This window comes from Macadamia integrifolia, chromosome 6 (genome assembly GCF_013358625.1).
Source record: "Macadamia integrifolia cultivar HAES 741 chromosome 6, SCU_Mint_v3, whole genome shotgun sequence".
NCBI lineage: Eukaryota > Viridiplantae > Streptophyta > Magnoliopsida > Proteales > Proteaceae > Macadamia > Macadamia integrifolia.
In genome coordinates, this window is record NC_056562.1 from 7444447 (window position 1) to 7470107 (window position 25661).

The 25661-nt window shown below is 37.6% G+C and overlaps 1 long non-coding RNA gene across 1 annotated transcript; it reads left to right on the top strand.

The window, feature by feature from the left end:
- Window positions 1-23362: 23362 nt before the first annotated feature.
- On the top strand, window positions 23363-24995 carry LOC122080778. Its single transcript, XR_006140910.1, has 2 exons — window positions 23363-23680; window positions 24473-24995. It is a non-coding gene; the product is annotated as an uncharacterized LOC122080778 (long non-coding RNA).
- Window positions 24996-25661: the final 666 nt, after the last annotated feature.

Genomic DNA, 25661 nt, shown 5'->3' on the forward strand with positions numbered 1-25661 from the left:
GTATGGACTATGCAACACCGGTATCAATCATCGGCCACGAAACGTATCCATTTCCAAATACAGTCCTGGGGTACACAATACCAACGAGACTTTGGCCATATAGTGTAACCCACGAATATAACTAACTCTAATGCACATAATCAATGCATGAATGCAACATACACATGGCAATCAAGGCACCAGTACCACCTCGGCCACGTCGGATTCTGTCTCACACACACAACCAAACACACGACGATCACGGTACCGATACCACCTCAACCACACCGGATCCCATCATACATATAAATGAACAATTCGTATGAAATCCATAAGAATGTAACATATGATAATCACCATCATCATGAGAATAATATAATTAAGCAAATTAAATCTACGAGTGTGAACAATTCTATAATAATTAAACAATCCAAAATAAAACAACCATCCCTCACCTTGTTGACCTTTGCTTGTGTTAGGGTTCAGATAAGGCCATCGATCAATGCACTCAGTTTTGGTTTCGGGGCTCGTGCGCATCACTATCCTAGACACAAGGACAATTGTGCATTAGTACGTGTCAGAAATATCAGGAGGGACCCACATGGATCTCCCCCCAAATTGTACAGACAAAATCCATCAGTGATAGTAATGTCACCGAAAATAGGAAATTTTCACCAAAAATATCAATCATGTTTCTGGTGGAACTGATAGAGAGCTCACAAGCCTCTATGATCCACTGGAAATATACCACCGGAAGCAGACCCAGTGGATCCAATGGGCTATTTCAGGTGGTGGTTCAAGACATTCCACCCATTTTGGGGCTTTTTGGCTCAAGCCCGATCACTGGAATTTATTCCATGGAGTTTGTAGGGGATGTTCCTAGCATCATTCTAAGCCCATAAAATCCCAATTGCATTAAGCGGTTTGGGAGATACATCGATTGAATGATCAAAACCCTAGTTGATCATTTGGTAATACTTATTGTCAAAGCTCACTAGGCTTGGTTTGAGCTCGACAACAACACTAGGAGGGTAGAATACGCATTCCCCAACCCTAACATGGTTTGTACACTAAGATTCCATCCAAACCTAGCTTAATCTAGGTCAAAATGAAGAGAGAGAGAGAGAGAGAGAGAGAGAGAGAGAGAGTGGTATGGGAGTTGTACTTACCTCCAGCAGTGATTCTGACAACTAGGCCGCAGTCGGCATCAAGGTAAACCCTTTCCCCCTACTTCTTCTTCTTTTTCTTCCTCTTTTCTTCCTTCTTTCCTCTCTTACATTGGGCACAAGAGAAATGAGGAAATGAATTCCTCATTTCTAACTTATAAGTTACAATGGACCTTAGGGTTCGTTTGGTTGGACCTGATTCGGACCGATCGGGTTATTACAACTTTTGAGGCCTGAGAACTCAACAACTTAGGTCCAAAGCACATTCACGTCATGAGAAAAATGTGGGGGATGATTTGGGATCATCCACGATTGTTTACGACGCAAGTGGTAGGACCCACGGGCATCAACACTATGACAGTAGCCTATTATGCTCACCAGAAACAGTCCACCGGATTCAGGCCTAGTGGATCCGATGGCTATCTTGACTGCTTATTGTCCCATGGCTGGTCTGCTTGGGTGGTTGCCCTTGGCTATGCTCAAGGCCTTTCGATAACACTGATACGGGCTGGGATTCGTATTTGAGGAATCGGGTTACTTACCGTTTGGGATCGAAAGGTATGAATCCCCCCCAGTTAGACTGGCACACGATGCACAAACATGTGGGGTCATCTCTCCCCCTTCGATAATGGGTGGTTGCAAGCCAAAACCCAGCCATGCTTCCAATCTTCCATCTGCCCTTGACTACTGACGATCTCAGGCATTACTAGTCAGCAATAGGTGGTCTTTGGTAGTCAAGGGCGACAGTCGATGGCCTCAAGTGATGCTGACTCAGTAATTCGATAGCTATTTCTCAAAGAGCCGCATCCCCTTTGCCCATTGTGAGTTTGAACCCAGCTAGGACACTAGCTGGCCCAGTTGGAGAAGCCCCACGTGGTTACCCAATCAAAGGAGGCTCCTAGTGGGTTAATAGAAGTTGTTTTGCCAGTTGAAAATCCTGATTTAGAGGAGGCGGTTGTGAGTATCCCATGTAATGTTAATATATTAGAAGATGGACACCATGGCAGGTTGCAAACTACTGGCTAGGACAAGAGAATCCTGGAGCCCAATATGCTGTAGAACAAGAGTGTCCAACCAACAGGGAATAGGGATGGGGCAACTCTATTGCTGTGTTCGGTTGTATAATTCATTGGAGTTATTTTTCTGATTTGGCATAGATTCAGTGGAGATTGGTTTTGATGAATGTTATTTATTTTTTAGTCATTCTGGAAAACTATATGGTTACCTATAATTCTGTTATGTATTTATTCCTGAAAACTATCTGGTTGACCTAAATCTGTGAGAATGATTCTGTAGAATCAGTCATTAAAAACTGTTTAGTCACTTAATTTGTCAGTTTGATTCTTTGGATTCAATCCAAAAAATTGTTTGGTTATTCTAACTCCATCAGTTGATAGTATTTAAAAATAAGCTATTAAAAAAAAAAAAACATTTGTACCTAGAGATTTCTCTCCTCTTTCTACCCAATACACCTAGGCTTTTAAACCATGTTTGCAATAGAGAAAAGGGTGCATTTTTGTTGTTGGGTTAAAGTATCTCAAGGTGTAATAACAGCCCCACTCGAATGGTACAATGTAATTGAAGACTTGCCAAGCATATGATACATTCACCCATGACAACCATCATTAGGACAACGATCATCAGTCCATGTTTTGCTGATCCTTGAAAACCACGGTAGTGATAAGGCTGTATTTAATTTACAGGAGTTGCGAAGGACTGTGATACCAGAAAACCCCATGTTTAAACCTGAGTTCCCACCTCAATGTTTTTCTTGTTCCTGTATCCATGATTCATTTAAAATTTTTAAATTTATATCTTATACTCTTCAATGACCACATCCAGTCCCTGAGTGGGAAAGGCCGCAAGAGGGGTGAAAAATTTTTTTGTATTCTAGACGTGTGTTTCTGTCCTGTCCAATGGTCCATTTCTCTTTAATGACGTTGTATTGCCGATATTCTTCAGTGAAACTGGATTCAGTTCCATTCCACCACTGATGACCAAGAAAAATGGTTTCATTTCATACAAAATTAAAATGACCTTTTCTGTACTTAGAAAACCAGTATGACTTGATAATGTCCATTGAAACATCTTCTTTCAGATAGAAAATGCTATGCAAATTTTAGAAAATTAATAGTTTTATTGAACTGACAAGCAATTAGTGAGGCAGCATTGCAGAGCAGAACTTGGTGGATAGGATACACTTGTAGGGGGGAAAATATATTATATAACAAAGGAAAAAACTGCCCAAAACTAATATTACATGATATCACCCCATCACGTATAGCCCTTTACAAAGAAAACAAAGAAGTTCCCTTAAAAAAATAAAAAAAATAAAAAGGAAGACCCATTTATGGGTGTGATGTCATTCAGATTTGAGGCCTAAGGAAGACCCATTTACACTTAAAACTTGGAAGAGCATCAGATGATCCTCATCAAACATGTCAGGTCAATACACTGGACTTCCTGCAATGCTGTGAATCCAACTCCAATGAACAAATTTGCCAACAAAAACTTCAAAACCCTACCTCATGAGCTTATATCTGAATCAACTAATGATTTTTATGCAATCCAACTAATTAATAAAGCGTAAGACTTCTTCTCAAGTATTCCAGCTGGAGAAGAAAGACATACTTTTATGACAGCAATTTGTAACATAGAACAAGTCTAATGGGGGCTGAAGTTTTGTAAAGAGGAACTATCCTTACCCTCTCCTTTTGTAATTCCATCAAAAGGAGCCAGTAAAAATAGTCATATTGACCTTTATTTGGGTTACTTGAAAGCCAACTATCCAACAACACTTAAATTTAGAGGTTGTGAAATCACAGGCCAACAGTAGGCTTGTTCTCCTTCCAAGAAGATATCTCCCCCCAAAAGGAAATCAATGGAGTTACAATAAAGAACACGTTCAAATCTCAAGAACCGTTCCAAACACAGAAACCCTAAAAAACAAAATTTATGAGTTAAAACCCTAAATTTCAAGATTCATTAGATAAAAAAAAAAGAAATTAGGGTAGAAATAAAGAACACGAGAGAAGAGAATCGTACTTAGAACTTGATATTGCCCAAGTAATGGTGGAATAAAAATATCGATTAGAAAACCTGCACGGGTGAGATTGAGAAGATGAGGAAATCCACAGAAATTACAATATAGGTTCGGCAAATTTCAGCTGGAATCCAATACTCAGAAAGACAAGACTGGAGCTCCAAATCCAAAGAACAAAAAAGCCAAGGAGAGAGGAAGGAGGTCTAGTCATGGTCGGTGTTGAGGTCTGGCCATGGCAGTCTTCAGCGTCGATGAGAGGAAGAAAAACTGTCTTGATAAAGGTAATTTTCCTGAATAACTACGTAACAACAACTATTTATATAAGGGCTAGAAGTATTTCTATCAAAAGTGAGTTTTGCTATTTACCCTAATTCTTATATGAACAACATTTATCTTTAGATCGGTGTTTCAAGGGAATTAGAATGTTTAAGTAGAAATACCTTCTAAAACAACTAAACGGTTTAAAAAATAGAGAACTGTGTTTCACTAGAAAAACTCTCCAATGAATTATACAACCAAACACAACCTTAAGCACCTACCTACTAGTGCAAGTTTGTTAGGCACAAGTGCTAGACACAAGGTGACTTCAGGCTGGAAGATAACTTCAGAGATAGTATTCGGGTTCAAGAGCAAGCAATGAATTCTATTGCTCAAACCTCAATTTAGGGTGATGGAGTGGTGGTTCACCATGAAATAAGCCAGATTAATGAACTTGTAATAATAGCTGAAGCTAATGTGGCTATGGAGGTTGTAAGGCGTAGGAAGGAAAAGGGTAGTAGTAACATGGGGCATATCAGAACGTCTGGCCATGTTGCATTGCTGCAAAGGTGATTAATGTGGATCCTCTTCTGGAATGTAAGAGGGTTCAAGAGGGCCTCTGCTCGTATGACCTTAAGGAGTATTGTGAAGGACAAGAATCTTGATTTTATTTGAATAGCTGAGCCAATGATAGACCTAGATGATTTTCCCAGGATGATGTTTAGTATAATGGGATATGAAATCAATAATGTGAGGATGGATAGAGTTTCAAACCTGTGGCTCATTTGGAAAAGTGGTATAAAAAATCCCATAGTGATTGCTCAGTTTGAGCAATTCATCATAGTAAAAGTAAACTTGAAGCATCATGAGGTATTCTTATCGTTCATTCATACAAGCTACATGCACGCTAAAAGACATGATCTCTGGGTTGAGCTAGCATCCAGCCATGCTAGGGGACAGCCCTCTCGCTGATGGTAGGAGATTTTAACACTACATTGGCTTCATGCAAAAAGAGAGGTCCTAGAGTTTTCTGCATGGGATCTGCAGCTAAGTTTGAAGCCATGATTAACTCTTGCTTTATAATTCCAATCCCTTCCCAAGAGAGAAAATTCACATGGTCAAATAACTGGAAGCGTGGGAATGTGTCGGTTGTTCTAGATTGAGGATTTTGCAATGAGCATTGGCTCAACTACTTTCAGGACTATGCGCAATTGGTATTGAAGAGAGATTTCTCAAATCATTGCCCAATTATAATTACTTTAGAGCAAAGTGAGAAGCCCAACAACAGTCCTTTCAAGCTCCTCAGATTCTGGTTGGGGGAGAAATCGTTCACTAACATGGTTAGAGAATCATGAGATCAGGGTATGGTCGCTTCTCCTATAACGCCCCCAAATCTCACCTATTTACATTAACTGTAAACAGGCAAGAGTAACAGGCTGGAGAGGCCAACACCAACTTGGTTGGCAGCAGTGGAATGCCAGGAAGGAAAGAATCACCTAACATGTACTTGTGACTTCTGCCAACAATGTTCGAAGAAACAGCAAGAAAAGTGGGCCAACAGGTATTTATTAACCTTTCATAAGGATTAGTAATAAAAAAGTACTAAACAAACTCAAGAAGAACAAATCTGGCTCAACAGGCTGGAGAGTTCTGGACATGACAGGTTGGCCTGTTGACTGGATAGAATGGTCAGGTTTGACCGAGTGGGTCTCATTCTTGGAATTTTCACATGTGGACCTATTTCTATAGGTCTGATATGATTAACTAAGTTGATAAAATTATGAAATAAAAAATTATAATTAAAGATGAGTACCTATAAGTACTAATAATATAATAATACAAGTAATATGGTACTATATACACTTATATATCTAAATCTATATAGTTTTATATATTATAAGGTAGCAGAGTATATTAAAATAAGTTAAATAAGGAAATTATGAAATTAGAAATTGTAATTTAATATGGGTGTATAATGTATAAATCTGAAATTACAAATCATATAGTATAAGTATTAAGGGTTTACTTATACATATGTTATAATATATTATATAATAACTTAGTTAGTGGGTCACTAAGGGGTTATAATAGTGGGCCACTAAGGAAGTTAGTGGGGCTATATAATGCCTCCACCGACCTTTTAAACTCAATTTCTCACCTTCACAAATTCCGATAGCAAGAAGAAGAAGAAGAGAAGGGAAGAGAGGGAAATCCGATTGGAGATTTCTGCCCTTAGATCACTGTTGGAGAAATCAGCTCCAAGGTAAGTCCATTCTCACATATGTAAACCTGTAATAAGAAGGAATTTTAGAAAACATAGAAAGGGAATGAACTGATTCTGTTGTATGGAAGGAAGTGTTTCACCAAGAGAACTTGCTAAATGGAGTTTCATTTCTTTGATTTTAATGGACTGATGCAATGCATGAGGAATGCATGAAATAATTGTACAAATGAGGCAAAAAACATGTCTGATTTGAGTTGTAATGTGGATATTTTCACCTAAAATTTTAAAACAATAAGAAAGCTTGAGAAGAAGTGAAATTTCTACCTAATTTCTGTTCTTGGAATATCTTAATGAAGCATGCAAGTTAATTGAGGTCTGATCTCTTACATGCAAAGTGGAATTGGTGAAGAAATGTATGCATGCAACCTTAGATTGAAGTTGGATCATGATAATTTAAAGTTAAATTGCATTTTTGTGGCTAGAATTTTGAAAATATGAGGTTTGATCATGAAAATTTCTACTAAAAGGGATATTTGATTTTAATTAATTAAAATGGAATGATTTTTGTTGATAAAGTAATGAGAATTTGAGTATTAATTCACAGTTGTGAAAGTATGATACTAAAACAATGGAATTATGACCAGAACAGAGGTAAGGACCAGCAAAGAAAAGGGCAGAATCGATTTTTTGCAGAAAATGGATAACAGGTGGGAGACATTAGGCCAGCCTGTTGGGCTAAAATTCTCCGATCGGTTAGGCTTCCAGAGACTATTTTGCCCTCATATTTTTACAGTGAATTAGGGGTCTGAAAGAGGATCTGTAGGGCTTATAAGAGAATAGAAAATGACTATTTGGGTAGGTTTAAACTTTAAAAAAAATTTATTTAAAAAAAATTGTTGATTTTGGGGACTTCCTAATAGCTGTGAGGGAACCAGTATAGTACCAGGAAGAGTGTTAGCAGTGTCAGAATGTCAAGGTCAGTGGGTGCCCCCTACTCTTACTTCTTTATTATTGTTGTTCATGCATTACTTGTTGTGTTTGTGCATAGCATTTATTTTCCTCATTTGCATCTACTTTCATGTTTGTGGTATGACGGAATTGATGGTGATGGAAATGTGGAAGGTAAGGCAAGTGAGATGGGTCACGAGCAGGTGCCCATGTATGCATGTGTGGTTTGGACGATTGGTTCTACATCATTTAGTATGCTAGCTAGGTATCATAACCCCAAGTGCTACACCCCTTGTCCGTAGGGGGTTAGGTACGGACTAATCCCAACATATGTGGCTGCCTGATCAATAGTGCACTTTGTGATGAGATGTGTGATATCAGTTGTGGACTTGGACAAGATAAAACGTACTGTATGCCTGGTGGATATATTTATTATACGGGGTTACCTTTTAGGGGTTAGCCAGGGGACCGAGGCTCTGACTAGGACCAGCTGGCTCCTGCCTGCAACAAGCTTGTATACCTTAGGCCTAACGTACACGGTAGGATATGCCACCTACGTTGCATAGCATTATACCCATAGGTGATGAGACTTAGTAATGGACTAGGGAATTTGAATAGTTAATTAAATGGACTTATGAGCATCATTCTTATTTGTGGCGAATGCATTGCATATAGATGCGTGTGTTTGTTCTACACCACCCCTCACTGAGCATTACCAGTGCTCACCCCCTTTCCTTTGATTTATAGATGAGGAGAGCAGTCACTTACAGGCTACTAAAACTGAGCATAAGGCTATGGTTATGGATCAGTTGGCTTGTATATAGGATTTTGATAATTTCAGTCATGGACCTGAATGCGAGTGCGACGATTGTGTTTATGGTGGATAGTATTTATGAGAACTGGTGTTTACGATCATTCTTTTGTGTACATATGGATGGTTATATAAATCAGTATATGGTGGTTCTGACTACAGGTGGGAGACTTGTTATGTTTGACAAGTGGGAGATACATTTTGTGTAATTAACAGGTGGGAGATTCTTTTGTGTGTATATTTTGATATATTTATTATTGTAATATAATGGAATATTGTATATAAAATTTTGGATCATTGTGTATCAATATCAAGTATCACTTAGATGCACTGGGTGAATATTAGCATGTACTTGATTTTATATTATTCGATGCAAACTCTTAACTGACTATGATTAACTTTAGTATATGTGGTTGTGGTGTTGTGGACACTTCTAGAGTAGGATTTTAGGGTAAACAGGCTGACTGGGTGCGGTGAGGTATCCAATTCCAGCATACCTCTGCCATATGGACGGCAGGGTGTGACATCTCCCTCTTTATTCTTGCATAAAAATTGAAACGTTTAAAGCCTCATATTAGAAAATGGTCACGATTCACATTCCTAAACTTTGAAGAATAGTTAGTTAAGACAAAGGACACTTTAGCAGCTGTGCAGGAGGAAATCGAATGTAGGGGTGTTACTCTTTATTTGGGAAGGAACAGACGCCTTACTTTAAAGCATAACAGAATCATGAGAGCTGTGGGCTAAGAAATCTAGCTTAAGACGTTGAAGTAGGGTGACATAAACTCCAAATTCTTTCATCTATATACCAAAATTTGAAGAGCAAACAATAACATTAGAAGGCTGCATTGCATGGATGGTTCTATAGCTGATGATCAAACTAATATAGCTGATTACTTGGTTTCCTATTATGAAGATTTCCATAGAGAAGTTCTAACAATTGAGCATATGGATTTGCTAGACTGTATCCCAACTTTAATCGATGCGGTCGATCTTTTCACCATGGACACCATTTTAGATGCTGCAAAAATCAAGAGGGCGGTTTGGAATTTAGATCCAGATAGCTCTCCAAATCCTGATGGCTTTCTAGGGCTTTTTTTTTTAACACTGCTGGGAGGTGATCCCAGAGGACTTCATTCGGGCAGTTAGAGAGTTTTTCATCTCAAAGAGGATGCTTAGAGGTACAAATAATAACTTGTTATAGATTTAATTCGTAAAGTTTATTTTGTTGACACTCTAGATAAATTTAGACCACTATGTATGGGGGATTTTTCTATAAAGTTCTGTCCAACATTCTGGCCTCAAAGATCTCTTTCCTCCTTCCCAAGCTCATTTCTAATGAGCAGGGTGCTTTTCAAAGAGGCAACGTACTTGAACATCACTATGGCTTCAGAGCTTGCTAATATCATGTGTGATCTAATGAGAGGAGGAATGGGAGTGAAGATTGACATTCAGAAAGTCTTCGATACTATTTTCTAGAATTGTATGCTCAAGGTGCTTCGGAAATTTGGTTTCTCTTAGAAATGGATAAAGTGGGTATCATAAATTCTTTCTACTTCAAAATTATCTATCCTTTTAAATAGAGGACCGGTGGGGTACTTCGGTGTTGAGAGGGGTCAGAGGCAAGGAGATCCTATGTTGCCTATCCTCTTTATTCTAATTGAAGAAGTCCTAAGTGGAGGCCTGAAACATTTGATCTTTGAGACGAAAATTAAAGCCCTAAATGGCCCCATAGGTATTTTGATTCATGTCCATCTGGTGTTTGCTGATGATATCGTTCTATTTATAAATGCATCAATTTGCTATGTGAGGAATTTAAAAACATTTTCAAACAACTACTAGGAATTCTCAGGGCAGTGTGTTAATTAGAAAAAAAAAAAGTAAAACTTTCCTGGGGAGAATTTCTTCGGATAGGAAGAAAAGAATAATTGAGGCTCTAGGGATTCAAATATGTAATCTACCAACCAAATACTTAGGGTTGAAAATTTTTTTAAGGAAAAAAAAAAAAAAAAAGCAAGCTCTAAGGTCGGTCATGAATAAAGTAAGAGATCGAATGCCTGTTTGGAAAGGGAAGCTCCTCTCTATGGTAGGCAAAGTTTAGATGGTGTGTTCTGTCATAGTAAGGATGCTTGCGCACAACTTCAGTAGATTAGTGGCCAAATTTCCTTGTGACAATGATGGAAAAATGGATGAAAAACTTATATGGACAGGCGATATGGACATTGTCAAGGCAGTGACTATAAAGTGGGACCAAGTCTGCAAGCCAAAAGAAGAAGGTGGTCAGGGGATAAGGAGACTTCGTGATATTAACAAATCCCTTCTCTACAAACAAGTCTGGAATATAAAACATGGAAGCTCGAGTATGAGTAGTTTTTTCAATGCCAGATACTCTAGTAATGGACATTCTAGGAAGTATTTTAAATCTTCCTCTATCTGGCTTGGTGTTTGAAAATGGTGGTCTTTAGTCTTAGAAAAAAAAGATGGATTGCAGGGAATGGCAAATCAATAAGGCTATGAAAGGATGTATGGGTAGGGCAGAGCTCCATTCAAAAACAATGTAGCCTTGATGACCATTCTGTTGATAGCTCGACTATGAAAGTCTCTGATCTAATCTCTGATTACAAGTGGATGATCCCAAATACTGTATCTCATTTTCTAAAGATTTGTTTCACCTCTGTGAAAGATAATATGTCTTCCTACGTATGAAGTGGAGGTAAAATGTGTGTGGAGCTACACTCCTTCGGGAATCTTTGACATGGCTTCAGCTTTGAATGAAATAAGAAGGCGGAATCCAAAAGTCCCTCAGTAATCAATTGTACAGGGTAAGAAGATGCAGCTAAGGCAGTCCATTTTTTGGACGGCAATTGATGCATGAAAAGCTTCCATCTGATGAAATCATAGTAGGGAAAAATATACCAATGGTATCCAAATGTGATTTATGTTGCTCTACAGCGGACTCCACCAATCACATATTCACAAGATGTAGGTTCTCGATGGAAATGTGGGAGAGATTTCTGGATTGTTTTGCAGTATCATGGCCTAGTTACTGACATGGCACAGCTGGTTCAATGGTGGCTAAGAAAAAGAAGAATCATGACTCTGAAGGAGCCATGGACTATGGGGCTGAACCTAGTCGTTGATAATATTTGGAGGGAGAAAAATAACAGGAGGCAAGAAGGGAAGGCCCTATCAGTTCAATATATTATAGAGAGAATCAAAAGGGAGTTGAGGGAGTTCATTAATTAAATGGCTCAAAGAATTACCAGTCAGAAGGATCTAATAAGTTGTCATCATCTGGGATTGAAAGTTGTTCAATGTAGGCCTCAAAATAATTGAAGTGTTTTAGTGTAAGTAGCAAAGAGGGTGGACAAAGCTCAATGTTGATGGCTAGTCGCTAGGTAACCCAGGAAGAGTTGGTGCAGGACGATTGTTCAGAGATAATATGGGGAAAAACTTTAGTTTCTTTCTCTTGCTTCATGGGCATGTCAACAAATTATGTAGCGGAGTTTAAAGCACTTACTTAAGGAATTCACCTGGCAAGGGAGGGAAAGGTGGAAGTGCTATAGATAGAAATGGATTTGGTAGTTGTGGTTACTTCAATTCAAGGAAAAAACAAATTATTTCCTCTACAATGCAAGATTGGATATCGATTAAACCATTTTTGGAAGGCTTAAGATGGAAAATCATAGACTGCTTTAGGAAGGAATGCAGTTGCGGATTACCTAGCAAACAATGCAGCAAATTCTGGTGTTTCAAGGTTTGATGTCCCATTCCCACGTCACATATGTGGTGAGATAACTCATGACACAGCCACTTGTCCTAGATTTCGATTTTGCCAATGTTTCGAGCTTTCCCTACTAATGGCAATGCCGTAGGTGGGGTGGGCTTGAAACATGTTTGTTTTTTTTCTTGTAATTGGCTGGTGTCCCTAGGTCTCCCTACTGATGGCCATGCCAAAGGTGGGGATCCTTGAGGCATGTTATTTGTCTTTGATCTTCAATTTCTTGCTTCTTTTTTAATAAAATTCTTAATTTCTAGAGGAAAAAAAATTAATAAAAATGAAAGTCAATCGAGAATAACTCAATAACCCCTATCTTCCCAAAAATGCACAAAATGTTAAGTTAACCTTATAGGGTTTTCAGTAACTTCTAAAAACTCTTCTGTAGGCAGGCAGTACCTGTGCACAGGCAAGGTTGTGAGAGATTTTTATTGTGTGGTAGTAGCCACTTTGGCATTATCAGCAGCAATAGCGACCTTAGCTGCCATGCGTACGAAGTGCATAGTTAGGTTTTTATTGTGTGGCAAGGTTGTGGCCGAGCTCAGTTGGGCATGATTATATGTGGCGATGTGAAATCATACTCAACGATGTGTTGAGTGCAACCCTAACCTCACTCTAATCCCAGTGTAAAATGGAGAGCAATCAGAGAGTCACGGATAAACTCAATGGAGCTTTCCTTGTAGCTGAATGGATCGTGTTGCACTACGCATCAATCCACATGAACAGTCACATTCCAAAGATTGCCAGCAACCTCTCTAGGAAAAGTTCCACCCTCGGCCTCACCGTGTTCCACACCTAACATCTCTCACATTTTCATATACAATAGTCACAATAATCTCAAAATATATAACATAATGATAATTGATAACCATTGAGACAAGAATAATACAATCATCATGAGCATACTTAAATAATTAAATGAAAAAAAAAAAAAAAACACTCTGTAAATTAAGGATCCATGTCCAACTATAGTACCACTCGAATAAAACTCTAAAGTGCAACCGTCAATGTGGAAAGAATATTTTAAAGGTAATAATGCAGAAACTGAGTAGATTATGCTCAATATTTGGTGCGTAAACACGTTATGAAGAAGCAAGGTGCACCTAGTATACATCTTGAGGTGATAAGTACCTTAGTAGTGTCGTTCCCCATGAACACATTCTGGGATCTAGCCAAAATTCTATAATAATCGACAAAACCCCTTTGATCTTGCGTTGTGTTTTATTATTTCTGTATCAACAATCCAATCAGACTGTGTACAGGCAACCAAAACATAGGTACAAACAAATTTACAGAGAGAGTGGGATAGAAATGGTACATTTTTCGGCTCAGTGTTATCACAAGCAAAGTGTCCTATCATCTGGCAGTTGTAACATTTCACCTTGGATAAATCCTTCTTTTTGCCATGCTTGCCTCTTTTGAGCTTAACAGGCTTGCCTCTTTCGACGCCTGGTCCATAGTCCAGCCTTAATTTTCTAGGTTGCCCTGTCTTGTGCAGTTACACTTACGCTTGCAAATACAAACTTAAACCCTACACTAAACAGTGAGGGAATTACCGACAATGTCTAAAACCTATTCACTTAAAAGATCTTAGGTCGGTAGAATACAAAGGCTTGAGTTGTAGGCTTTTTATGTAAGTTGAATTGACCAGATCAGTTGGACAAGCTGATCCACAGCACCGATTCACATTGGCTTGCTCTAGAATGGTAGGAATCAGAATCAAAATCAAAATCGAGATTGGGCCGAGCCAATTTTCCCCCATCCCATTCTGATTTTTATAACATTGCATGTGAGTCACATATGGTCACATATGTGCATCAATCACTTCAATTGTTATGAGTATTGTGATGGTGCAGAAACGATTTGGATCGTCCCACTGGTAGGATCAGACATTCAATCAACCATTAATAGAGGGGTTTAGGTCATTACCTGAAACTCCACAAGTGCAGAGCCTCCACGCGATCTTAGCCCTTTCACAGTGAGTTCTTCCCACACATACAGTTTTACGTTCCCTTTGAGTCTAAGTTCCTCCTCAATCGTCAGGGTTTTCACAAAACCCTAATTCCCACTCAATTACTAGTGTAGAGACTAAGTGTGTGAGAGAAGGAGAGGAGCATGACTATATAAAAGAGGAGCGAATTAGAATCCTATACTGCTTTGGTTTTTAGAGTCCATGTATATCTCCAACAAAAATCCTTATTAGTTAGAGTTATAGATAAACCCAACTTTGGCATAGAGATTTCCTATTTGGAGTCAAACACTCACAAAACCAATCTTACCATTATTGATAAGATATTAGATAAGAAGTAATATAATAATTCCTTTTTCCTAACAATCTCCTCCATCCTACTATGAGATCATATCTCATAAGAGGATCCAAAATCTTAGATCATGAAAAAGAATTTATGATCATCCAATGCTGTACATATGGGTTGAACTTATAGGAAAGGGGTAAGATCCCATTAGGATTCCACCTAGCATACTATGTATTTTAATAGTAATGTATTCATAATACAAGGTTAACCAATACATATGCTGCCAAGTAGATGTAACAATCATTACCCAAAATAAGTAGTTATTTATGCATCTATCACCCACTGAGCAATATCACATAGTTCATTATAGGGCATTCGTTAAATACTGTCAAGTCCCCAATGAACCAAAAATCCATTTCAGAGATTCTGTATACTTGATTGGACCAGAAAAACATTTCCAAAATTTTTGTTAACATAAATAATAATTTATATAAATTTTTTAAACATTAAAAATATTTTATTGAAATTCCCCTTGATCCGGATTTTATCCAATCAAATACAAACTTTCTCTCTCTTTGATATTCTCCTAAAAGATGGCAGTGGATTCCTTGTTGGGAATCTCTTTCGAATACGAGCCAACACTATGAGTTTAGCGTACTAATATATAGTCAAAGAGACATCAACCGTTGGCACACCAAAACGCACAGTGGGTGTCCGCATCGATAAGGACCCCTCAGGTCAAAGGATTGATCATAAACTACTTAAGAGAATTTCATTTTCTTATAAACTGATAGTATATCACATGTGAAAATCTCAAGTGATTCAGTCCAATATACATACAGTATGTACACTCACATTTGTGCCCTGAAATCAATATCTCTAGGTGCACACAACGTGACCACCATGAAGACAAGGTGTCCAATCTCACCCCTAGTGGTGACCAGTTTTAGGTTAACAAACCTATGGACAAACTGAGCTCAATAAATAATCATGCCAATTAAAACTTAATTAAACAATTTAATTTAAATAAACAAGTTTGTACATCAAAGCCAATTTCCCATAAACCTAATGCCCATGTTCTCAACATGTTTCTCAAATACACTAGGCGACAAACCCTTAGTCATGGGATCAGATAGATTTTGAGCAAAGTCAACCTTAGCTATGGCTATATCACCATGCTGTTTAATCTCACAAATTGAGTGATATTTTTATTCCACATGCTTGTTCTTCTAATGAGCTCTTGGTTCCTTTGCTTGTGATATAGCTCCCCGGTTGTCACAATACAATATTATGTGATGTTCAACGAGCTCAGGGACCACCCCTAGGTTAGTCAAGAATTTCTTGAGCCAATCCCCTTCCTTAGCTGCTTCACTAGCTGTCAGGTATTCAGCCTCAGTAGTGGAGTCAGCCGTTGACTTCTGTTTGACACTCTTCCAAATGATAGCACCACCTCCTATAACAAATACCATTCCTGATGTAGAATTTCTGTTATCTTTGTCAGTTTGAAAATCTAAGTTTGTATAACCCACAACTGACAACTGGTCAATACCATAGACTAGGAAATAATCATTGGTCCTCCTCAAATACTTGAGGATGCATTTGACAACAGTCCAATGCTCATGTCCTAGATTAGATTGATAACGGCTCACAATCCCTACCACATGATAATTTTCTGGTCTAGTACATAACATTGCATACATGAGACTCCCTACAGCCGAAGCATAAGGGATTCACTTCATTGCCTTAATATCCTCAACAGTTTGAGGACATTGTGATTTAGACAGAGTGATTCCATGCCTGAAGGGAACACTTCCTTTTTTGGAATCTTACATGTTAAATTTGTCTAGTATTTTGTCAATATAAGTGGATTGTAACAAGCCTAACATCTATTCTTGTGATCTCTCACAAGCTTTATTCCTAGGATATATTTGGCTTCACCAAGGTCTTCATTGAGAATGTCTTGGATAGCCACACATTTGCAGATGAAAGCAATCCCACATCATTCCCAATGAGCAAGATATCATCCATATAGAGGACAAGAAAACAAACGTTATTCCCACTGGTCTTCTTCTAAACGCATGGGTCATCAATGTTTTGTTCAAATCCAAAATTTTTGATGGTTTGATCAAAATGTATGTTCCAGCTTCTAGAAGCCTGTTTAAGACCATAGATAGATCTCAAAAGCCTACACACTTTGTTTTCTTCCCCTGGGGAAGCAAACCCTTCTGACTGATGCTTGTATATGACCTCGTCTAAATGTCCATTAAGGAAAGCGATATGTCCATCCATCTGCCATATCTCATAGTCATAGTATCCAGCAATCGATAATAAAATCCTAATGGATTTAATCATCGCTATTGGTGAAAAGATTTCATTATAATCCACCCCTTCTTTTTTAGTGTAACCTTTTGCCACCAGTCTTACTTTGAAACGCTCCACATTCCCATCCACACCTCTCTTCCTCTTGAAGATCCATTTACATCCTATAGGCTTAATACCTTGAGATAGATCCTCTAGAGTCCAGACGTGGTTGGAATGCATGGAGTCAATCTCAGAGTGTATGGCTTCCTTCCATTGAACAGAATCAATATCCTTTAAAGCCTCTTTGTAGGAAAATGGGTCTGACTCCAAAGTGTCAGAAACCATGTGGAACTCTTTCACCATTTGATCATCTTCATTGAGAAGTGTCAAACGAGTTGGAGTATGATGGACCTCCCACTCTGTCGAGGCTCTTGGGGTTGATTCACTTCAGTGGGTATATCAGTGGATATGTTAATAAGAGGTACAATAGGTGCAGAAGGTTCTTAGTTATTAGATATTCCTTTTATGACCATTGGATCCGATCTACAAGTGATCAAATCCTCTTCAAGGAACATCGCATGTTTACTAAATAAAACTTTTGATCAACAGGGACATAAAAGTAATAGCTAATAGTTGTTTTAGGGTAGCCTAGGAAGTAGCATCTATTTGTTCTGGATTCCAACTTATTTGTTTGTTGCTTCCTTACATGTGTAATGCAACCCCAAACCCTATTATGTTGTAGGCTAGGCTTTCACCCATACCACAACTCAAAGGGTGTTTTAGGGATAAATTTTGTTGGAACCCTATTCAAAATATAGATGGTGATCTCCAAGGCAAAACCCCAAAATGACGTAACTGAGCATAGACCGAACCATATCCAATAGGATATGATTTCGTCTCTCTACTACACTATTCTGTTGAGGTCTCCCTGAGGCTGCCAACTGAGAAAGAATCTCAGCTTGCTTTAAATAGTCCATGAACTCATCTGATAAATACTCTCCTCCTCGATCTGATCAAAGGGTCTTGATGTACTTACCCAATTGCTTTTCTACATCAGCTCGGAAGTCCTTGAACTTTTCAAAGGTTTTCGATTTTCAGTGCATTAGGTAAATGTATCCAATCGAGAATAGTCATCAATAAAGGTTACAAAATATTCATAACCATACCTCGCTTGAACATTTATGGGACCACATACATCAAAGTGTATTAATTCCAACAAGTCTTCAGCCCTCTTACCCTTAGATGAAAAGGGTTTCTTGGTCATTTTTTCTTGTAGACAGGATTCACAAGTTCTGTAAGGTTCTACCTTTAGACTTTCCAAAGGGCCATCCTTGACCAACCTGCAAATTCTATCTACTCTAATATGACCTAACCTAAAGTGCCAAAGATAAGTGGAATTATCTGGAGTTGACTTCCTTTTTAAAGTTACATTTGAAAATTCATTTGCATTTAAAACAGGTTTCAAGAAATACAAACCATTCTGTAAACAAAGGTTAGTCGTAATAAATAAACCATTCAAACGAATAGATAGTTTAAATCCAAATTGAAATGAATATCCATCAACGACTAGTTTAGAAACAAAAACAATATTCCTTTTGAAGGAAGGAACATAAAAACAATCTTTTAAAATTAAAACTGTTTTTTTTTTTTTTTCAAAATGCAAAATAAATTCTCCTACGGCCTCTGTTGTGGCCTCAACTCCAGTTCCTATCTTGAGACCAACCTCATCCTTGTCGAGTCTTCTTGTCATCCTGAACCCCTGCAACATATTACAAATATGGGTGGTCAAACTAGAGTCAACCAACCACATATTAGATGGTTCTTCTGACAAATTAGACTCATAAAGGACATATGTTTTAGATATACCTTCATTTGGCTTCTTCTTTAGAGTCGCCAGGTATCCACGATAATTTTTCTTTCAATGTTTGTCCTTTTTACAATAAAAACAAGGTCCCTTCTCAAGTTTCTTTCCCTTCTCCACTCCGTTACTAGCCACCTTAAGGGTATTACCCTTATTGCTCTTCTTCTTCTTGTTCTTACCTTTCGGTTTAGAGGAAGGAGGCTTCTATTCAGTAGACAAGACCTCAAGCTTTTGCAACTTTTATGCCGCCTCTACTTCTTGCAACATATCTCCTAGCTCTGGAAGCTCTACGGAAGTTTTATTCATATTATAATTATAAATAAAAGATCCGTAGATTTCCTTAGATAGTGAGTAGAGTATGACATCAGTTTTATAGTTCAGCTTAAAGGATGTCCCTAGGGCTTCTAGTTCTTAGAATAAATTCTATAATTTCATCACATAGTCGATAACTGAAATCCCTGAAGTCATCTTAGTGCTGTGGAGGAGAGTGACAAGCTGATGATGTGCATGTCTATTTTTCTTATTATACAGCTTCTTCAACTCCTCAAACAAGCCTTTTGTAAAACTTAGATCATTTACAGAATCCTTAATGGTCTTGTTTATTGAATTTAAAACAAGGAACTTGGCCTTAGAATTATTTCGTCGAAACAACTCATAGGTAGTTTTCTCCTCGCCCTCCATAGTGTCAGGAAATGAAGGTTCTTCATCTTCTATTAACAAAATTAGACCTTCTGCAGTTAGGAGTAATTTAATGTTCCTCTTCCAGTCAACATAATCGGCTCCAGTCAGGATACGGTCTTTAATGAGAGTAGCATAATTCATTTGGCTTGATATATTGAATATCTACATGATGTACAAGGAAAAATTAGCATGATTAATATCGTTGAAAAGAAGGGGCAAGTCTAAATACAACGATTACCCACACCTTAAGCTTCCCTCTAGTTATGAGGTGTGATTGGAACATCTCAACCCTTATGCACATGACTTAGCCTATCAGAGTTCATCATATACATGTTGGTTGAGTAGACTATTCTGTCCGCCTTGAAGACTTCCAATACTTTTGGCCACTTGAGTGTTATGTCTATTCCTATCGGCTAACATACACTCAAGTCAAGTGTATACTCTTTATTTTGGAGTGAATCATAACATCATGGGCTAGTGTCTACTATCGCAGTACACCTCCCACTGATCATGTTCTCTACCTATCACATATGAGATAAATGAAGACGATCTAAGAGAACTACTCAAGCATTATTCTATCGGTATCTGTAAAAGTAGATTATTGTGACCTCTAAATTTACCAACTAAGGGAGGCCATGAAAATCCCACCAGTTAGGGTTTTTTATATCACACATGCTTTTAAGTAAAGGGAAACGGGAACAGTCATCTCTTATAAAAACACAATAGGGTGATAATATCACCATATGTCACATGTAACAAGGAATCATAAAATAATCATCCACCTGAAATATAAAACAAAGCCTTAGTGGTTATGGGATAGCATCTAGAATCAGATTGACTTTGTCAACATATACAAGTCAATTTGATTCTAAGATGGGTGGGAGTAACATAGCCTCTTTAATTACTTTCATACAGCATAATTATGTGATAATGCAACGTAAATAATTATAATCAAGATAATTTTGCATTGAAATAAAAAAAAAAAAAAAAAAACTCACTTCTCCATCTCCCAGCGCTTCCTCTAAGCAATCTCCTCCTCCAGTCTTTTCACGATCAAATAAAATGTCTAATTCTATTACATTCCTTTAAAATAAAGAAACCTTGGGAAACCAACCCACCATTTGGGTTGCCCAAGGGGAGTACATGTTTTTATAAAAAAGAAAAGGGGAGAGAGAGAGAGTGAGAGAGAAATAAAATACAAGCCACCACATAAATGCATGTCATGTTATCCAAATATCCATCATCATGGTCCATTTTAAATCCCATAACCACTAACAATATCCATTACACATATTATGTATTTGATCCTTTCAATTTCATTCCAAAAATGTGAAAAAATAACAATTATAAAAACCACATAAAATTTTACTAACATTTAGTAAAACCCCATGTTATCATGTCATGAAAATATCATGTGTGCATCTTATCTCATATACATGCACACATAACCTTAATATTAAACCATATTTAAGGTAAAATAGGTATTTAGGTACTATTGCCTATGACAGAATATAGTCCATACCATAATGGGCCCTTAAAATGAAAGAAAACAACCAGCCCATATTATATAAACCCACATAGGCTTAAATAAACACTTAAGCCCATACAAGTTTAAAAAAATAAAATAAAATAAAACAAACAAAAAAAATTAGTACTTAAATAAAAAGGCCATTTATGTAATTTCTAGATAGTTTCACAAACCCTACCCATTTTTTTTCTTTCTTTCTTTCTTGTCGTACTTGCAAATATTTTTTTTTTGTGAACAAAAGCAAAATTCACTGTTCACGTTAACAGTAAATACTGTTTCATGTGAACAGTGTTACATTGTTCATAAATCGTTTGTTTTTTTTTTTTTTTTTTTTTTTTATTTAAAAACAAAAATATTTTCTTAAAAAAAAAAAAAGAGAAAAGTTAATTATTCTATGAACCGTACACTATTGTTCACGAAATAATGAACAAATATTTATTTTCTTTTCTTTTTTATTGAAAACAAAATTAATGGATCAAATACACAATATCATGAAATTAAACAGAATGTCTCCCCATCAGTAGGGAGGCTCTGATACCATTGAAGGTGCGAAAATGATTTGGATCGTCCCACTGGTAAGGTCAGACATTTAATCAATCATTAATAGAGGGGTTTAGATCATTACCTGAAACTCCACAAGTGCAGAGCCTCCACGCGACCTTAGCCCTTTCACAATGAGTCCTTTCCACTCGTACAGTTTTGCATTTCCTTTGAGTCTAAGTTCCTCCTCAATCGTCAGGGTTTTCACAAAACCCTAATTCCCACTCAATTACTAGTGTAGAGATTAAGTGCATGAGAGAAGGAGAGGAGCATGACTATATAAAAGATGAGAGAATTAAAATCCTATATTGCTTTGGTTTTTAGAGTCCATGTATATCTTCAACCAAAATCCCTATTAGTTAGAGTTGTAAATAAACTCAACTTTGGCATAGAGATTTCCTACTTGGAGTCAAATACTCACAAAACCAATATTACCATTATTGATAAGATATTAAATAATAAGTAATATAATAATTCCTTTTTCCCAACATATTGATGATCTACCCAAAAATGATATTCTGGTAGCAACAAGTATAGATTCTGAATGCAAAAAAAATTTTGACAAAAGTCTCATCATATACCCCAAGCAGTTTTTGTTGCTCGTGAACCACAGGACATATTTAGTCAATTCTGTATGTTTCAGCAAGCTTTTTAGAAGAAATAGATACACCAAATTCAACTTGACCTGCAAGTCCACTCACCAAAGTTAGATTTAAGGCGTCAGTAAATGAATAGCTGAGCGATAATTTTTTTCAATACTGTAATTCCTGAATCTAGCTGACATGTTGACAATCGATACATTCACACAATCACCCACACAAAATGGAAGCTTAGAATGTGGTTTTCTTGAACACCGACCAATGTTTAAGACGTGGCTATGGAATTGAATTGACAAGCAAGAGTTTTGAATGCAATAAATTTCAAAGTTGGAAGAGCTAAGCTTCATTACGGAAATTAGAAAATCAAGTCTGTTTGTAGTCAGTCGTCAACAGATTCCACTAAGAGCACATATCACACAGATATAAAGCCATAGAGCGAGGTAACAAGAAACGACAATGAAAAGAATTTCAGGGACCAATTGCATGTAAAGTTGCGAACTAGTTTCAAGTGCGGAGACCAAATCCGACATAACGATTGCTGAGTGGGTCCCATTGTCTTCTCTTTATGGCATTTCATGTACTCTTAGAGAGAGAGAGAGAGAGAGAGAGAGAGAGAGAGAGAGAGACCATTGGTTCATTGTTTTAGTGAGTCTTGAATTCACACACGGATAGCTTCCATCGTCCGTTGGAATAGAACAATTTGAGAATACATCGGAGATGTTCACCGTCAAATCATGTTCTTTCTGCTTGTGATTTGATCTGATGTAATCATTCTGGTCTTAGAAAGAAAATGATTGGATAGTCGTAAGAAAAAAAAAAAGGGATATTATATGGATAAAAATCCTCTATTGTTCTGATCTTCTGTTGTTCCATGTTTTGCTAGGTGCAGCGAGCGACACGTGGATGGTGCATCATCAACGGTCAGGATTAAGAGGGTTGGTTGAGGTTGCCAAAACCGGGTTTTCTCCTTGTGAACCAGACCGAGATTTATATGAGCCAACCCAACCCGTGAAGACCTATCTTCTTCTTATTCACTCTCTGTCATCTCTCTCGTTCCCTTGACATCCGTTTCCTCCTCTCTTCTTCTTCTTCTCCTTCTTCTTCTTCTTCTTCTTCTTCTTCTTCTTCTTCTTCACCCTCTGTTATCTCTCTCATTCCCTCTCTCGGCTATTCTTGAAATAGTGAGCGTGTTCGAACATCAACGAAGCCCTGCTTCCCTTAATGACTTCTTCAATCTCTGTTCTCTCTCCTACGCATTGATATCGCTCTCTCTCAGTTGCCTCGAATTAGAGAGAGATTTCGAACATCAACGAAGCCCCCTGCTGGTTCTCGCGCACACTGGTTCGATCACCCTGAGGTATGAAACCTAGAACTTACTTTCCTCTTCTCTTCTCTCTTCACTCTTTTTTAAACCCTAGATATTTTCTTATTCACTCTCTATATCACTCCACATAAGCATTGTAATGGATCTTCATATTCATTGCCAAGGTAAACCATGGCACTCTATTTGGCAAGGACTACATTGAAATGATTCAACAAAGAGATGTCACACTGTCAACAATGATTCCTAGTGAAAGGGAGAAATTATGAATTCTATGTTCTAGGGCCCCAGTTTTCCATAATTATGCTAGAGAGTCCAGTTGTTAGTTCAGTGACAATCCCTACTTTGGGAATTGGGATCCTAGCCAGAGGAGGTAAGCAACATCAGGTTAGTTTCTATTTCTTGTCTTCTTACCTCTACTATGATGAGCATGGGAATCAAGTCTGTATATATCCCATGTTGGGACATGTAACAGCTTTTTAATCAAAGAATGGAACAGAGTTGAGTTGCAGATATGCTGCTGTTAGTATATTTTTGCTACCGCAGGCCACTGTCAGCATATTTCCTGGGTCATTTCTTACAGGAGTGGATTTTTCAGTTCTTCTCTCCTTTTAAGTTTAGCTGAGATCAATCAGACAGGTTATATAGACTTGAACAGTCCAAACTCAATGGTTTAGAGAAATTCTTTCAGATTTTGATAGATATACTTAGCCTCAGCATGAAATTGAATTTCAGGAACAGAAATTTGACTCTGAATGTAAGCCCCATAAAATACACCCAAGTTTGTCTGATTGAATGGAAAATTTAATGACAAACCAAATTTCCAAAGTTTTGTTTTTTCCCCCTGAAAGCAAGAATCAAAGTACAGCACCAGACAGCAATGTTGTGTTATGTTTTGGGATCTTGAATAGGTTTGAACTTATTTGATAGACCATCTGTTAGGTCTGTATTGTATTGTCTAAAAACAGGAAGGGACAAAAAAAAACAAAATATCTAAAAGAATGAAGCCATACACTGCTTATCATTTGCCCAGACAAATATAGTACAGATATACAAACTCAGGATGGAACCTTTCTTATTTTTATCATAGCAATATCAAGATAGAGGATGAAATTAAATGATGGAAACTTTGAAATCTATTCATTTCGATTATTTTCTTATGGATATTGCATTTTACAGAGAAATGGATGCACAACAACGGATGTGTAGCTGTGGAGAGGTGATGGTCATCCGAACTTCTCAAACGGCGCGGAATCCTGGACGAAGATTTTACAGATGTCCGGTAGGCGGAAAACATCCGGGATGTTTTATATGGTTGGACCCAGTATCGAGGAATTATACTGAGACTGGAGACACAGGAACATGTTATTCAACAGAAAGTGTTAATAGGAACACACAGGCCATCTCAGCTATTCGTCAACCCTCCTATAGTCCACAAGTGCGGAAACAAGTACTAGTGGACCAGTCGTTGCTCAACCATTATTATGGTTTAACCATCTTCCTATGTATTTGGGTGTTAATTCTCTCGTGCTATGTCTTTTATGTAACGGCTTTGTAAATAGTACTAAAGTGGTGTTTCCTATTATGTATGGAGTAAATACAAGATCAAGACTTTATGTAAGATTTCATAATTTTTTTTTCCTTTTCGGATGATTATTAACTTTTGTTTGTTAATGAAAAGCCTTCCCATAAGCACCTTGAATTTGTTGATTGTCTCTAAAGATGATAACTCATTCACAATTAATTGTATCTGAATGTTTTTCTGGACCAGGTAGTCTTGTTATGCATTAGCCTTTTTTCATTTCAAATTCTCCCTCAATATGCATAGCCTTCATGGATTACTGTGTACATGGGTGGGACAACCTCCCAATGAAACTACTCATGTACTTCACCAATGTGGCCTACCCACTTGAATCCTACTTTCATACAGTCCTATGCAACTCCACTGAATTTCAGAACACTAGTGCAAACAATGATCTGAGGTTCATTGAATGGAACAACCCTTCAGACATGGAAACAAATTTTCTCAATCTGTCTCATTATAAAAGAATGGTACTAAGTTCATTACCACATCATTAGTAGTATTGTATTCTGGCAATGTTATTAAAGACCAACTGCCTTCTGAAGGCTTGAGCCCCTTTTTTGTCTCCTGTTTTACATCCGTAATTGCAAGACCCACAGTAATGTTCATCCGAGGAATTCCGAGCAACTGATTCAACTTTCAGACCAAGATTCTTGCACCCCCTATGGAGAATTTGATTCTGGAGTCCTTCCTTTGTACAATTCTCTGTGACACCAAGCCTGCTAAATACAGTATCCATGGCAGAGAGACAGTCTGAACTCCCATATAGAGGAAGCTTGTGATCCA